The sequence below is a fragment of the Pseudophryne corroboree genome, chromosome 5 (genome assembly GCF_028390025.1).
Source record: "Pseudophryne corroboree isolate aPseCor3 chromosome 5, aPseCor3.hap2, whole genome shotgun sequence".
Taxonomy (NCBI): Eukaryota; Metazoa; Chordata; class Amphibia; order Anura; family Myobatrachidae; genus Pseudophryne; species Pseudophryne corroboree.
In genome coordinates this window covers 480,894,962-480,911,635 of record NC_086448.1, presented here as the reverse complement: position 1 = coordinate 480,911,635, position 16,674 = coordinate 480,894,962, and the positions used below count along the sequence as shown (strand labels likewise).

The 16,674-nt window shown below is 45.0% G+C and overlaps 1 protein-coding gene across 3 annotated transcripts in view; it reads left to right on the top strand.

The window, feature by feature from the left end:
* LOC134927886 (cadherin-10-like) overlaps window positions 1-16,674 on the top strand; it is a 680,078-nt gene that overhangs the window by 315,209 nt on the left and 348,195 nt on the right. The gene's annotated exons all lie outside the window — the stretch shown is intronic.

The window sequence follows — 16,674 nt, the reverse complement described above, 5'->3', positions numbered from 1 at the left end:
TTTTGTTGCACCTGGGCCCACCGCTCGCTAGTTCCGCCACTGGTTTAACTGATAGCAAAACTGCCATATCTGGATCTTACTTTTTGACTATAACATGGGGCATAAATGTGCATTGTGGAGGGCATGATGGCAAAATTGCATCATTGTGCCCCCCCCCAATACAATCCCAAGATTATTAGCAAGTGGGATGACAATTGAGCATGAATCACATCATCGGCTGCACAGACTGCGCACTTCACTCGAGAAATGGGTGGCAATATGGGGACTCAAGCAGCTCTGGGAGACTTGAATACTCTTCCAGGCAGCCGGGATGACATCCCAATATTCTGGAGCTTCTGGGACCTCTTGGGAAAGTAGGCAAGTCTACTGCATATTCTGTACATATACAGTATAGAGATTTAATCCGTACGTATAACAACAATATTTAAAAGTTGACTCCAAAACAGTATATCTCTGTACTTGGTAAGGTATTGCTGAATGATGATGGGACTGAGTTTGATATACTGTATCCAATGATCTTATATGTATATTAACAAAAACACATGTAAATTGGACACCAGGTCAAACACTATTGCACATTATTTTGAAAGAAAATCAACATTACCTCCATGAACACTGTGTGTGCATGTGTCTGTGTGTGTCCATTCTTCCATGTGTTTTAATTCATGTACAATGCGCTCATGTACCAGCCTTCTATGTTTTGAATTTGATTGCAGGCACAACAGGTTGTAGCATGTACCTTAATTATTATGGGTATATATATTAATATAATGCTAGGGAATGTTGTTCATTCCTTAAGGTGCTGTACTGGTTAGATAATGGAGTGCTATTGATATGTTTTAACAAAGTTCTGTGGTGAGAAAAACTGTTGAAATGTTGTATCTGCAAAGGCTGGTAGAACCTTTTATTTGAAAAGTGTATAGATAAATAGATAGTTTTACTACAACTCTCTGTTCATATGTTGTTTTAACCCTTAAAAGGACACAATCGTTAAAATTGACTGTGTCCTTTACATTAAATAATAGTAGTGTTCTTTATCACAACAGAACAAAAAAAAAAGGAGAGCAAATGTAAATTTGACATTTTACTCACTGCTTTATGCATTTGCATTCCCTGTGCAACTCAACACACTTGGAATATTTTATTAGAACAAAGAAAGGTGTTCAAACAAGGCCAGTATTAACATGTTGTAGGGCACAAACAGTAAATTAGCATTGGAAAATCTTATAAACAGCCCACGTAACATTATGTTCAATACAGAACACTTTCTGGCCTGTTTCTGCAGTGCCCCAGATTTAATGACTAACCCCCATTGTCACTAACATCTTTCATGTATAATATGACAGATCCTGTCATAGACACCTGCAGTGATTTGACTCATGAGTATGAGAGCAACTATAATAAGACACATATATTGAGTAACAGGTTTACTTTTAACTCATTTTCATTTTTTGTGCACTTCTTAAGAAGTGAGAGTATATGTTATGTGGCAGTCTAAATATAAATATTACAAATGTGATAATTTATTTTTTAGAGATGATGTGTACAGTGATAAAGGGGAGAGAGAAAATAGATCTACTATTGTAAATTGTAAATCTATTTGTGTCTATATTTCTAAACTATAGTAGGAAACGATTCCAACTTGTTAATTACTAAATCTTAGCTTTTCAATTTTCCTACTAAGATACTGCTTGGTTTAAATTAACAATGACAGTGATTAAACATTTGGGCTGCCTTTATTCATCCCTCCCAATTTAAACGTGTCATTCCCATTATCGCAATGGGAAAAATCTTAATTTCCAACCATAATACACAGTTGACAGTATAAGGTTGTTTTAGTAGATGAATGGGAGAAAGTTAGGAGATCCCAGTTTGATGTGAAAACTAGAGATGAGCGCCTGAAATTTTTCGGGTTTTGTGTTTTGGTTTTCGGTTCGGTTCCGCGGCCGTGTTTTGGGTTCGAACGCGTTTTGGCAAAACCTCACCGAATTTTTTTTGTCGGATTCGGGTGTGTTTTGGATTCGGGTGTTTTTTTCCAAAAACACTAAAAAACAGCTTAAATCATAGAATTTGGGGGTCATTTTGATCCCAAAGTATTATTAACCTCAAAAACCATAATTTACACTCATTTTCAGTCTATTCTGAATACCTCACACCTCACAATATTATTTTTAGTCCTAAAATTTGCACCAAGGTCGCTGTGTGAGTAAGATAAGCGACCCTAGTGGCCGACACAAACACCGGGCCCATCTAGGAGAGGCACTGCAGTGTCACGCAGGATGTCCCTTCCAAAAAACCCTCCCCAAACAGCACATGACGCAAAGAAAAAAAGAGGCGCAATGAGGTAGCTGTGTGAGTAAGATTAGCGACCCTAGTGGCCGACACAAACACCGGGCCCATCTAGGAGTGGCACTGCAGTGTCACGCAGGATGGCCCTTCCAAAAAACCCTCCCCAAACAGCACATGACGCAAAGAAAAAAAGAGGCGCAATGAGGTAGCTGTGTGAGTAAGATTAGCGACCCTAGTGGCCGACACAAACACCGGGCCCATCTAGGAGTGGCACTGCAGTGTCACGCAGGATGGCCCTTCCAAAAAACCCTCCCCAAACAGCACATGACGCAAAGAAAAAAAGAGGCGCAATGAGGTAGCTGACTGTGTGAGTAAGATTAGCGACCCTAGTGGCCGACACAAACACCGGGCCCATCTAGGAGTGGCACTGAAGTGTCACGCAGGATGTCCCTTCCAAAAAACCCTCCCCAAACAGCACATGACGCAAAGAAAAAAAGAGGCGCAATGAGGTAGCTGTGTGAGTAAGATTAGCGACCCTAGTGGCCGACACAAACACCGGGCCCATCTAGGAGTGGCACTGCAGTGTCACGCAGGATGGCCCTTCCAAAAAACCCTCCCCAAACAGCACATGACGCAAAGAAAAAAAGAGGCGCAATGAGGTAGCTGTGTGAGTAAGATTAGCGACCCTAGTGGCCGACACAAACACCGGGCACATCTAGGAGTGGCACTGCAGTGTCACGCAGGATGGCCCTTCCAAAAAACCCTCCCCAATCAGCACATGATGCAAAGAAAAAGAAAAGAAAAAAGAGGTGCAAGATGGAATTGTCCTTGGGCCCTCCCACCCACCCTTATGTTGTATAAACAAAACAGGACATGCACACTTTAACCAACCCATCATTTCAGTGACAGGGTCTGCCACACGACTGTGACTGATATGACGGGTTGGTTTGGACCCCCCCCAAAAAAGAAGCAATTAATCTCTCCTTGCACAAACTGGCTCTACAGAGGCAAGATGTCCACCTCATCTTCACCCTCCGATATATCACCGTGTACATCCCCCTCCTCACAGATTATCAATTCGTCCCCACTGGAATCCACCATCTCAGCTCCCTGTGTACTTTGTGGAGGCAATTGCTGCTGGTCAATGTCTCTGCGGAGGAATTGATTATAATTCATTTTAATGAACATCATCTTCTCCACATTTTCTGGATGTAACCTCGTACGCCGATTGCTGACAAGGTGAGCGGCGGCACTAAACACTCTTTCGGAGTACACACTTGTGGGAGGGCAACTTAGGTAGAATAAAGCCAGTTTGTGCAAGGGCCTCCAAATTGCCTCTTTTTCCTGCCAGTATAAGTACGGACTGTGTGACGTGCCTACTTGGATGCGGTCACTCATATAATCCTCCACCATTCTATCAATGTTGAGAGAATCATATGCAGTGACAGTAGACGACATGTCCGTAATCGTTGTCAGGTCCTTCAGTCCGGACCAGATGTCAGCATCAGCAGTCGCTCCAGACTGCCCTGCATCACCGCCAGCGGGTGGGCTCGGAATTCTGAGCCTTTTCCTCGCACCCCCAGTTGCGGGAGAATGTGAAGGAGGAGATGTTGACAGGTCGCGTTCCGCTTGACTTGACAATTTTGTCACCAGCAGGTCTTTCAACCCCAGCAGACCTGTGTCTGCCGGAAAGAGAGATCCAAGGTAGGCTTTAAATCTAGGATCGAGCACGGTGGCCAAAATGTAGTGCTCTGATTTCAACAGATTGACCACCCGTGAATCCTTGTTAAGCGAATTAAGGGCTGCATCCACAAGTCCCACATGCCTAGCGGAATCGCTCCCTTTTAGCTCCTTCTTCAATGCCTCCAGCTTCTTCTGCAAAAGCCTGATGAGGGGAATGACCTGACTCAGGCTGGCAGTGTCTGAACTGACTTCACGTGTGGCAAGTTCAAAGGGCATCAGAACCTTGCACAACGTTGAAATTATTCTCCACTGCACTTGAGACAGGTGCATTCCATCTCCTATATCGTGCTCAATTGTATAGGCTTGAATGGCCTTTTGCTGCTCCTCCAACCTCTGAAGCATATAGAGGGTTGAATTCCACCTCGTTACCACTTCTTGCTTCAGATGATGGCAGGGCAGGTTCAGTAGTTTTTGGTGGTGCTCCAGTCTTCTGTACGTGGTGCCTGTACGCCGAAAGTGTCCCGCAATTTTTCTTGCCACCGACAGCATCTCTTGCACGCCCCTGTCGTTTTTTAAAAAATTCTGCACCACCAAATTCAAGGTATGTGCAAAACATGGGACGTGCTGGAATTTGCCCATATTTAATGCACACACAATATTGCTGGCGTTGTCCGATGCCACAAATCCACAGGAGAGTCAAATTGGGGTAAGCCATTCCGCGATGATCTTCCTCAGTTGCCGTAAGAGGTTTTCAGCTGTGTGCGTATTCTGGAAAGCGGTGATACAAAGCGTAGCCTGCCTAGGAAAGAGTTGGCGTTTGCGAGATGCTGCTACTGGTGCCACCGCTGCTGTTCTTGCGGCGGGAGTCCATACATCTACCCAGTGGGCTGTCACAGTCATATAGTCCTGACCCTGCCCTGCTCCACTTGTCCACATGTCCGTGGTTAAGTGGACATTGGGTACAACTGCATTTTTTAGGAGACTGGTGAGTCTTTTTCTGACGTCCGTGTACATTCTCGGTATCGCCTGCCTAGAGAAGTGGAACCTAGATGGTATTTGGTAACGGGGGCACACTGCCTCAATAAATTGTCTTGTTCCCTGTGAACTAACGGCGGATACCGGACGCACGTCTAACACCAACATAGTTGTCAAGGACTCAGTTATCCGCTTTGCAGTAGGATGACTGCTGTGATATTTCATCTTCCTCGCAAAGGACTGTTGAACAGTCAATTGCTTACTGGAAGTAGTACAAGTGGGCTTACGACTTCCCCTCTGGGATGACCATCGACTCCCAGCGGCAACAACAGCAGCGCCAGCAGCAGTAGGCGTTACACGCAAGGATGCATCGGAGGAATCCCAGGCAGGAGAGGACTCGTCAGACTTGCCAGTGACATGGCCTGCAGGACTATTGGCATTCCTGGGGAAGGAGGAAATTGACACTGAGGGAGTTGGTGGGGTGGTTTGCGTGAGCTTGGTTACAAGAGGAAGGGATTTACTGGTCAGTGGACTGCTTCCGCTGTCACCCAAAGTTTTTGAACTTGTCACTGACTTATTATGAATGCGCTGCAGGTGACGTATAAGGGAGGATGTTCCGAGCTGGTTAACGTCCTTACCCCTACTTATTACAGCTTGACAAAGGGAACACACGGCTTGACACCTGTTGTCCGCATTTCTGGTGAAATACCTCCACACCGAAGAGCTGATTTTTTTGGTATTTTCACCTGGCATGTCAACGGCCATATTCCTCCCACGGACAACAGGTGTCTCCCCGGGTGCCTGACTTAAACAAACCACCTCACCATCAGAATCCTCCTGGTCAATTTCCTCCCCAGCGCCAGCAACACCCATATCCTCCTCATCCTGGTGTACTTCAACACTGACATCTTCAATCTGACTATCAGGAACTGGACTGCGGGTGCTCCTTCCAGCACTTGCAGGGGGCGTGCAAATGGTGGAAGGCGCATGCTCTTCACGTCCAGTGTTGGGAAGGTCAGGCATCGCAACCGACACAATTGGACTCTCCTTGTGGATTTGGGATTTCAAAGAACGCACAGTTCTTTGCGGTGCTTTTGCCAGCTTGAGTCTTTTCAGTTTTCTAGCGAGAGGCTGAGTGCTTCCATCCTCATGTGAAGCTGAACCACTAGCCATGAACATAGGCCAGGGCCTCAGCCGTTCCTTGCCACTCCGTGTGGTAAATGGCATATTGGCAAGTTTACGCTTCTCCTCCGACAATTTTATTTTAGGTTTTGGAGTCCTTTTTTTACTGATATTTGGTGTTTTGGTTTTGACATGCTCTGTACTATGCCATTGGGCATCGGCCTTGGCAGACGACGTTGCTGGCATTTCATCGTCTCGGCCATGACTAGTGGCAGCAGCTTCAGCACGAGGTGGAAGTGGATCTTGATCTTTCCCTAATTTTGGAACCTCAACATTTTTGTTCTCCATATTTTAATAGGCACAACTAAAAGGCACCTCAGGTAAACAATGGAGATGGATGGATTGGATACTAGTATACAATTATGGACGGGCTGCCGAGTGCCGACACAGAGGTAGCCACAGCCGTGAACTACCGCACTGTACTGTGTATGCTGCTAATATATAGACTGGTTGATAAAGAGATAGTATACTCGTAACTAGTATGTATGTATAAAGAAAGAAAAAAAAACCACGGTTAGGTGGTATATACAATTATGGACGGGCTGCCGAGTGCCGACACAGAGGTAGCCACAGCCGTGAACTACCGCACTGTACTGTGTCTGCTGCTAATATATAGACTGGTTGATAAAGAGATAGTATACTCGTAACTAGTATGTATGTATAAAGAAAGAAAAAAAAACCACGGTTAGGTGGTATATACAATTATGGACGGGCTGCCGAGTGCCGACACAGAGGTAGCCACAGCCGTGAACTACCGCACTGTACTGTGTCTGCTGCTAATATATAGACTGGTTGATAAAGAGATAGTATACTCGTAACTAGTATGTATGTATAAAGAAAGAAAAAAAACCACGGTTAGGTGGTATATACAATTATGGACGGGCTGCCGAGTGCCGACACAGAGGTAGCCACAGCCGTGAACTACCGCACTGTACTGTGTCTGCTGCTAATATATAGACTGGTTGATAAAGAGATAGTATACTCGTAACTAGTATGTATGTATAAAGAAAGAAAAAAAAACCACGGTTAGGTGGTATATACAATTATGGACGGGCTGCCGAGTGCCGACACAGAGGTAGCCACAGCCGTGAACTACCGCACTGTACTGTGTCTGCTGCTAATATATAGACTGGTTGATAAAGAGATAGTATACTCGTAACTAGTATGTATGTATAAAGAAAGAAAAAAAAACCACGGTTAGGTGGTATATACAATTATGGACGGGCTGCCGAGTGCCGACACAGAGGTAGCCACAGCCGTGAACTACCGCACTGTACTGTGTCTGCTGCTAAAATATAGACTGGTTGATAAAGAGATAGTATACTCGTAACTAGTATGTATGTATAAAGAAAGAAAAAAAACCACGGTTAGGTGGTATATACAATTATGGACGGGCTGCCGAGTGCCGACACAGAGGTAGCCACAGCCGTGAACTACCGCACTGTACTGTGTCTGCTGCTAATATATAGACTGGTTGATAAAGAGATAGTATACTCGTAACTAGTATGTATGTATAAAGAAAGAAAAAAAACCACGGTTAGGTGGTATATACAATTATGGACGGGCTGCCGAGTGCCGACACAGAGGTAGCCACAGCCGTGAACTACCGCACTGTACTGTGTCTGCTGCTAATATATAGACTGGTTGATAAAGAGATAGTATACTCGTAACTAGTATGTATGTATAAAGAAAGAAAAAAAACCACGGTTAGGTGGTATATACAATTATGGACGGGCTGCCGAGTGCCGACAAAGAGGTAGCCACAGCCGTGAACTACCGCACTGTACTGTGTCTGCTGCTAATATATAGACTGGTTGATAAAGAGATAGTATACTCGTAACTAGAGATGAGCGGGTTCGGTTTCTCTGAAACCGAACCCGCACGAACTTCATGTTTTTTTTACGGGTCCGAGCAGACTCGGATCCTCCCGCCTTGCTCGGTTAACCCGAGCGCGCCCGAACGTCATCATGACGCTGTCGGATTCTCGCGAGACTCGGATTCTATATAAGGAGCCGCGCGTCGCCGCCATTTTCACACGTGCATTGAGATTGATAGGGAGAGGACGTGGCTGGCGTCCTCTCCATTAGAAATTAGATTAGAAGAGAGAGAGAGATTGTGCAGAGTCAGACAGAGTTTACCACAGTGACCAGTGCAGTTGTTGTTAGTTAACTTTTATTTATTTTAATATAATATATCCGTTCTCTGCTATATCCGTTCTCTGCCTGAAAAAAAACGATACACAGCAGCAGCCAGTCACACAGTGTGACTCAGTCTGTGTGCACTCAGCTCAGCCCAGTGTGCTGCACATCAATGTATAAAAGGCAAAGCTTATAATAATTGTGGGGGAGACTGGGGAGCACTGCAGGTTGTTATAGCAGGAGCCCCCAGGAGTACATAATATTATATTAATTTAAAATTAAACAGTGCACACTTTTGCTGCAGGAGTGCCACTGCCAGTGTGACTAGTGGTGACCAGTGCCTGACCACCAGTATAGTAGTATATTGTTGTATGTATTGTATACTATCTCTTTATCAACCAGTCTATATTAGCAGCAGACACAGTACAGTGCGTTAGTTCACGGCTGTGGCTACCTCTGTGTCGGCAGTCGGAACTCGGCAGGCAGTCCGTCCATCCATAATTGTATTACAATATATACCACCTAACCGTGGTATTTTTTTTTCTTTCTTTATACCGTCGTCATAGTGTCATACTAGTTGTTACGAGTATACTACTATCTCTTTATCAACCAGTGTACAGTGCGGTAGTTCACGGCTGTGGCTACCTCTGTGTCGGCAGTCGGCAGGCAGTCCGTCCATCCATAATTGTATTATTATTATAATATATACCACCTAACCGTGGTTTTTTTTCCATTCTTTATACCGTCATAGTGTCATACTAGTTGTTACGAGTATACTACTATCTCTTTATCAACCAGTGTACAGTGCGGTAGTTCACGGCTGTGGCTACCTCTGTGTCGGCAGTCGGCAGGCAGTCCGTCCATCCATAATTGTATTATTATTATAATATATACCACCTAACTGTGGTATTTTTTTTTCTTTCTTTATACCGTCGTCATAGTGTCATACTAGTTGTTACGAGTATACTACTATCTCTTTATCAACCAGTGTACAGTGCGGTAGTTCACGGCTGTGGCTACCTCTGTGTCGGCAGTCGGCAGGCAGTCCGTCCATCCATAATTGTATTATTATTATAATATATACCACCTAACCGTGGTTTTTTTTTCATTCTTTATACCGTCGTCATAGTGTCATACTAGTTGTTACGAGTATACTACTATCTCTTTATCAACCAGTGTACAGTGCGGTAGTTCACGGCTGTGGCTACCTCTGTGTCGGCAGTCGGCAGGCAGTCCGTCCATCCATAATTGTATTATTATTATAATATATACCACCTAACTGTGGTATTTTTTTTTCTTTCTTTATACCGTCGTCATAGTGTCATACTAGTTGTTACGAGTATACTACTATCTCTTTATCAACCAGTGTACAGTGCGGTAGTTCACGGCTGTGGCTACCTCTGTGTCGGCAGTCGGCAGGCAGTCCGTCCATCCATAATTGTATTATTATTATAATATATACCACCTAACCGTGGTTTTTTTTTCATTCTTTATACCGTCATAGTGTCATACTAGTTGTTACGAGTATACTACTATCTCTTTATCAACCAGTGTACAGTGCGGTAGTTCACGGCTGTGGCTACCTCTGTGTTGGCAGTCGGCAGGCAGTCCGTCCATCCATAATTGTATTATTATTATAATATATACCACCTAACTGTGGTATTTTTTTTTCTTTCTTTATACCGTCGTCATAGTGTCATACTAGTTGTTACGAGTATACTACTATCTCTTTATCAACCAGTGTACAGTGCGGTAGTTCACGGCTGTGGCTACCTCTGTGTCGGCAGTCGGCAGGCAGTCCGTCCATCCATAATTGTATTATTATTATAATATATACCACCTAACCGTGGTTTTTTTTTCATTCTTTATACCGTCATAGTGTCATACTAGTTGTTACGAGTATACTACTATCTCTTTATCAACCAGTGTACAGTGCGGTAGTTCACGGCTGTGGCTACCTCTGTGTCGGCACTCGGCAGGCAGTCCGTCCATCCATAATTGTATTATTATTATAATATATACCACCTAACCGTGGTTTTTTTTTCATTCTTTATACCGTCGTCATAGTGTCATACTAGTTGTTACGAGTATACTACTATCTCTTTATCAACCAGTGTACAGTGCGGTAGTTCACGGCTGTGGCTACCTCTGTGTCGGCAGTCGGCAGGCAGTCCGTCCATCCATAATTGTATTATTATTATAATATATACCACCTAACCGTGGTTTTTTTATACCACCTAACCGTGGCAGTCCGTCCATAATTGTATACTAGTATCCAATCCATCCATCTCCATTGTTTACCTGAGGTGCCTTTTAGTTCTGCCTATAAAATATGGAGAACAAAAAAGTTGAGGTTCCAAAATTAGGGAAAGATCAAGATCCACTTCCACCTCGTGCTGAAGCTGCTGCCACTAGTCATGGCCGAGACGATGAAATGCCAGCAACGTCGTCTGCCAAGGCCGATGCCCAATGTCATAGTACAGAGCATGTCAAATCCAAAACACCAAATATCAGAAAAAAAAGGACTCCAAAACCTAAAATAAAATTGTCGGAGGAGAAGCGTAAACTTGCCAATATGCCATTTACCACACGGAGTGGCAAGGAACGGCTGAGGCCCTGGCCTATGTTCATGGCTAGTGGTTCAGCTTCACATGAGGATGGAAGCACTCAGCCTCTCGCTAGAAAACTGAAAAGACTCAAGCTGGCAAAAGCACCGCAAAGAACTGTGCGTTCTTTGAAATCCCAAATCCACAAGGAGAGTCCAATTGTGTCGTTTGCGATGCCTGACCTTCCCAACACTGGACGTGAAGAGCATGCGCCTTCCACTATTTGCATGCCCCCTGCAAGTGCTGGAAGGAGCACCCGCAGTCCAGTTCCTGATAGTCAGATTGAAGATGTCAGTGTTGAAGTACACCAGGATGAGGAGGATATGGGTGTTGCTGGCGCTGGGGAGGAAATTGACCAGGAGGATTCTGATGGTGAGGTGGTTTGTTTAAGTCAGGCACCCGGGGAGACACCTGTTGTCCGTGGGAGGAATATGGCCGTTGACATGCCAGGTGAAAATACCAAAAAAATCAGCTCTTCGGTGTGGAGGTATTTCACCAGAAATGCGGACAACAGGTGTCAAGCCGTGTGTTCCCTTTGTCAAGCTGTAATAAGTAGGGGTAAGGACGTTAACCACCTCGGAACATCCTCCCTTATACGTCACCTGCAGCGCATTCATAATAAGTCAGTGACAAGTTCAAAAACTTTGGGTGACAGCGGAAGCAGTCCACTGACCAGTAAATCCCTTCCTCTTGTAACCAAGCTCACGCAAACCACCCCACCAACTCCCTCAGTGTCAATTTCCTCCTTCCCCAGGAATGCCAATAGTCCTGCAGGCCATGTCACTGGCAAGTCTGACGAGTCCTCTCCTGCCTGTGATTCCTCCGATGCATCCTTGCGTGTAACGCCTACTGCTGCTGGCGCTGCTGTTGTTGCCGCTGGGAGTCGATGGTCATCCCAGAGGGGAAGTCGTAAGCCCACTTGTACTACTTCCAGTAAGCAATTGACTGTTCAACAGTCCTTTGCGAGGAAGATGAAATATCACAGCAGTCATCCTACTGCAAAGCGGATAACTGAGTCCTTGACAACTATGTTGGTGTTAGACGTGCGTCCGGTATCCGCCGTTAGTTCACAGGGAACTAGACAATTTATTGAGGCAGTGTGCCCCCGTTACCAAATACCATCTAGGTTCCACTTCTCTAGGCAGGCGATACCGAGAATGTACACGGACGTCAGAAAAAGACTCACCAGTGTCCTAAAAAATGCAGTTGTACCCAATGTCCACTTAACCACGGACATGTGGACAAGTGGAGCAGGGCAGGGTCAGGACTATATGACTGTGACAGCCCACTGGGTAGATGTATGGACTCCCGCCGCAAGAACAGCAGCGGCGGCACCAGTAGCAGCATCTCGCAAACGCCAACTCTTTCCTAGGCAGGCTACGCTTTGTATCACCGCTTTCCAGAATACGCACACAGCTGAAAACCTCTTACGGCAACTGAGGAAGATCATCGCGGAATGGCTTACCCCAATTGGACTCTCCTGTGGATTTGTGGCATCGGACAACGCCAGCAATATTGTGTGTGCATTAAATATGGGCAAATTCCAGCACGTCCCATGTTTTGCACATACCTTGAATTTGGTGGTGCAGAATTTTTTAAAAAACGACAGGGGCGTGCAAGAGATGCTGTCGGTGGCCAGAAAAATTGCGGGACACTTTCGGCGTACAGGCACCACGTACAGAAGACTGGAGCACCACCAAAAACTACTGAACCTGCCCTGCCATCATCTGAAGCAAGAAGTGGTAACGAGGTGGAATTCAACCCTCTATATGCTTCAGAGGTTGGAGGAGCAGCAAAAGGCCATTCAAGCCTATACAATTGAGCACGATATAGGAGATGGAATGCACCTGTCTCAAGTGCAGTGGAGAATGATTTCAACGTTGTGCAAGGTTCTGATGCCCTTTGAACTTGCCACACGTGAAGTCAGTTCAGACACTGCCAGCCTGAGTCAGGTCATTCCCCTCATCAGGCTTTTGCAGAAGAAGCTGGAGGCATTGAAGAAGGAGCTAACACGGAGCGATTCCGCTAGGCATGTGGGACTTGTGGATGCAGCCCTTAATTCGCTTAACAAGGATTCACGGGTGGTCAATCTGTTGAAATCAGAGCACTACATTTTGGCCACCGTGCTCGATCCTAGATTTAAAGCCTACCTTGGATCTCTCTTTCCGGCAGACACAGGTCTGCTGGGGTTGAAAGACCTGCTGGTGACAAAATTGTCAAGTCAAGCGGAACGCGACCTGTCAACATCTCCTCCTTCACATTCTCCCGCAACTGGGGGTGCGAGGAAAAGGCTCAGAATTCCGAGCCCACCCGCTGGCGGTGATGCAGGGCAGTCTGGAGCGACTGCTGATGCTGACATCTGGTCCGGACTGAAGGACCTGACAACGATTACGGACATGTCGTCTACTGTCACTGCATATGATTCTCTCAACATTGATAGAATGGTGGAGGATTATATGAGTGACCGCATCCAAGTAGGCACGTCACACAGTCCGTACTTATACTGGCAGGAAAAAGAGGCAATTTGGAGGCCCTTGCACAAACTGGCTTTATTCTACCTAAGTTGCCCTCCCACAAGTGTGTACTCCGAAAGAGTGTTTAGTGCCGCCGCTCACCTTGTCAGCAATCGGCGTACGAGGTTACATCCAGAAAATGTGGAGAAGATGATGTTCATTAAAATGAATTATAATCAATTCCTCCGCGGAGACATTGACCAGCAGCAATTGCCTCCACAAAGTACACAGGGAGCTGAGATGGTGGATTCCAGTGGGGACGAATTGATAATCTGTGAGGAGGGGGATGTACACGGTGATATATCGGAGGGTGAAGATGAGGTGGACATCTTGCCTCTGTAGAGCCAGTTTGTGCAAGGAGAGATTAATTGCTTCTTTTTTGGGGGGGGTCCAAACCAACCCGTCATATCAGTCACAGTCGTGTGGCAGACCCTGTCACTGAAATGATGGGTTGGTTAAAGTGTGCATGTCCTGTTTTGTTTATACAACATAAGGGTGGGTGGGAGGGCCCAAGGATAATTCCATCTTGCACCTCTTTTTTCTTTTCTTTTTCTTTGCATCATGTGCTGATTGGGGAGGGTTTTTTGGAAGGGACATCCTGCGTGACACTGCAGTGCCACTCCTAGATGGGCCCGGTGTTTGTGTCGGCCACTAGGGTCGCTTATCTTTCTCACACAGTCAGCTACCTCATTGCGCCTCTTTTTTTCTTTGCGTCATGTGCTGTTTGGGGAGGGTTTTTTGGAAGGGACATCCTGCGTGACACTGCAGTGCCACTCCTAGATGGGCCCGGTGTTTGTGTCGGCCACTAGGGTCGCTTATCTTACTCACACAGCGACCTCGGTGCAAATTTTAGGACTAAAAATAATATTGTGAGGTGTGATGTGTTCAGAATAGGCTGAAAATGAGTGTAAATTATGTTTTTTGAGGTTAATAATACTTTGGGATCAAAATTACCCCCAAATTCTATGATTTAAGCTGTTTTTTAGGGTTTTTTGAAAAAAACACCCGAATCCAAAACACACCCGAATCCGACAAAAAAAATTCGGTGAGGTTTTGCCAAAACACGGTCGAACCCAAAACACGGCCGCGGAACCGAACCCAAAACCAAAACACAAAACCCGAAAAATTTCAGGCGCTCATCTCTACTCGTAACTAGTATGTATGTATAAAGAAAGAAAAAAAAACCACGGTTAGGTGGTATATACAATTATGGACGGGCTGCCGAGTGCCGACACAGAGGTAGCCACAGCCGTGAACTACTGTACTGTGTCTGCTGCTAATATATAGACTGGTTGATAAAGAGATAGTATACTCGTAACTAGTATGTATGTATAAAGAAATAAAAAAAAACCACGGTTAGGTGGTATATACAATTATGGACGGGCTGCCGAGTGCCGACACAGAGGTAGCCACAGCCGTGAACTACCGCACTGTACTGTGTCTGCTGCTAATATATAGACTGGTTGATAAAGAGATAGTATACTCGTAACTAGTATGTATGTATAAAGAAAGAAAAAAAAACCACGGTTAGGTGGTATATACAATTATGGACGGGCTGCCGAGTGCCGACACAGAGGTAGCCACAGCCGTGAACTACCGCACTGTACTGTGTCTGCTGCTAATATATAGACTGGTTGATAAAGAGATAGTATACTCGTAACTAGTATGTATGTATAAAGAAAGAAAAAAAAACCACGGTTAGGTGGTATATACAATTATGGACGGGCTGCCGAGTGCCGACACAGAGGTAGCCACAGCCGTGAACTACCGCACTGTACTGTGTCTGCTGCTAATATATAGACTGGTTGATAAAGAGATAGTATACTCGTAACTAGTATGTATGTATAAAGAAAGAAAAAAAAAACACGGTTAGGTGGTATATACAATTATGGACGGGCTGCCGAGTGCCGACACAGAGGTAGCCACAGCCGTGAACTACCGCACTGTACTGTGTCTGCTGCTAATATATAGACTGGTTGATAAAGAGATAGTATACTCGTAACTAGTATGTATGTATAAAGAAAGAAAAAAAAACCACGGTTAGGTCACTGGTATATACAATTATGGACGGGCTGCCGAGTGCCGACACAGAGGTAGCCACAGCCGTGAACTACCGCACTGTACTGTGTCTGCTGCTAATATATAGACTGGTTGATAAAGAGATAGTATACTCGTAACTAGTATGTATGTATAAAGAAAGAAAAAAAAACCACGGTTAGGTGGTATATACAATTATGGACGGGCTGCCGAGTGCCGACACAGAGGTAGCCACAGCCGTGAACTACCGCACTGTACTGTGTCTGCTGCTAATATATAGACTGGTTGATAAAGAGATAGTATACTCGTAACTAGTATGTATGTATAAAGAAAGAAAAAAAACCACGGTTAGGTGGTATATACAATTATGGACGGGCTGCCGAGTGCCGACACAGAGGTAGCCACAGCCGTGAACTACCGCACTGTACTGTGTCTGCTGCTAATATATAGACTGGTTGATAAAGAGATAGTATACTCGTAACTAGTATGTATGTATAAAGAAAGAAAAAAAACCACGGTTAGGTGGTATATACAATTATGGACGGGCTGCCGAGTGCCGACACAGAGGTAGCCACAGCCGTGAACTACCGCACTGTACTGTGTCTGCTGCTAATATATAGACTGGTTGATAAAGAGATAGTATACTCGTAACTAGTATGTATGTATAAAGAAAGAAAAAAAACCACGGTTAGGTGGTATATACAATTATGGACGGGCTGCCGAGTGCCGACAAAGAGGTAGCCACAGCCGTGAACTACCGCACTGTACTGTGTCTGCTGCTAATATATAGACTGGTTGATAAAGAGATAGTATACTCGTAACTAGTATGTATGTATAAAGAAAGAAAAAAAAACCACGGTTAGGTGGTATATACAATTATGGACGGGCTGCCGAGTGCCGACACAGAGGTAGCCACAGCCGTGAACTACTGTACTGTGTCTGCTGCTAATATATAGACTGGTTGATAAAGAGATAGTATACTCGTAACTAGTATGTATGTATAAAGAAATAAAAAAAAACCACGGTTAGGTGGTATATACAATTATGGACGGGCTGCCGAGTGCCGACACAGAGGTAGCCACAGCCGTGAACTACCGCACTGTACTGTGTCTGCTGCTAATATATAGACTGGTTGATAAAGAGATAGTATACTCGTAACTAGTATGTATGTATAAAGAAAGAAAAAAAAACCACGGTTAGGTGGTATATACAATTATGGACGGGCTGCCGAGTGCCGACACAGAGGTAGCC